A 650-nucleotide genomic window follows, 5' to 3' on the forward strand; every position below is an offset into this window, starting at 1 on the left:
CTGAGCCAGTGGCCCAGTAGGGAGTTTCTACCATTGCCTGTCTCCCTGTCAGTGATGAAAACTGCAATCCTATTCATCTCATCTGATGATCTGGCAAAGGTCTCGGAAGGGGGAGGAAGAGAAACGCTGGAGGAGAGAGGTCTGAGGCTAGGCCCGTCACAGGACCGGGAGATGCCCCCACGCAGCTCAGACCTGGGCTTCCTATGATGCACCGAGACTCGTGGTGTGGAGTGGGGGCTGCGTGGGATTCATAAAAGAGGAAGAATTGTCAGAAAGTAGATGCTTTTGCCTGCAGAGAAAGGTCCCTAAGTCCCCAGAGAACCGTGTCGCCTCCCTCAATGTGCGCGCACACACACACACGCACAAAAGTTGAAGCCACCACATCTGCCTTCCCCAGATGGGGTTCCCTGCGCAAAAGCCTCCTCCCGCTCCAGGATTTTCCGACGCTGGCGCAAGCTCCTCCCTTGCCGGAGCCTGGCTCCAGTCCTAGCACCGAGTGCCCGCCCGAGCAGCGGCTGGGGGGCGGCGGGGAGTGGGCCCCGCTCGCCGCCATTGGCTGTGCGGCTGCGGGGCGGAGGGAAGCCTCCCGCTGCGCCCGCCGCCCGCCTGAGCGCCCCAGCCGCGCGCAGCACCGGTGCGCTCCACCATTC

The sequence above is a fragment of the Moschus berezovskii genome, chromosome 13 (genome assembly GCF_049115385.1).
Source record: "Moschus berezovskii isolate FMDL1 chromosome 13, NW_MosBer_1.0, whole genome shotgun sequence".
Classification (NCBI taxonomy): domain Eukaryota; kingdom Metazoa; phylum Chordata; class Mammalia; order Artiodactyla; family Moschidae; genus Moschus; species Moschus berezovskii.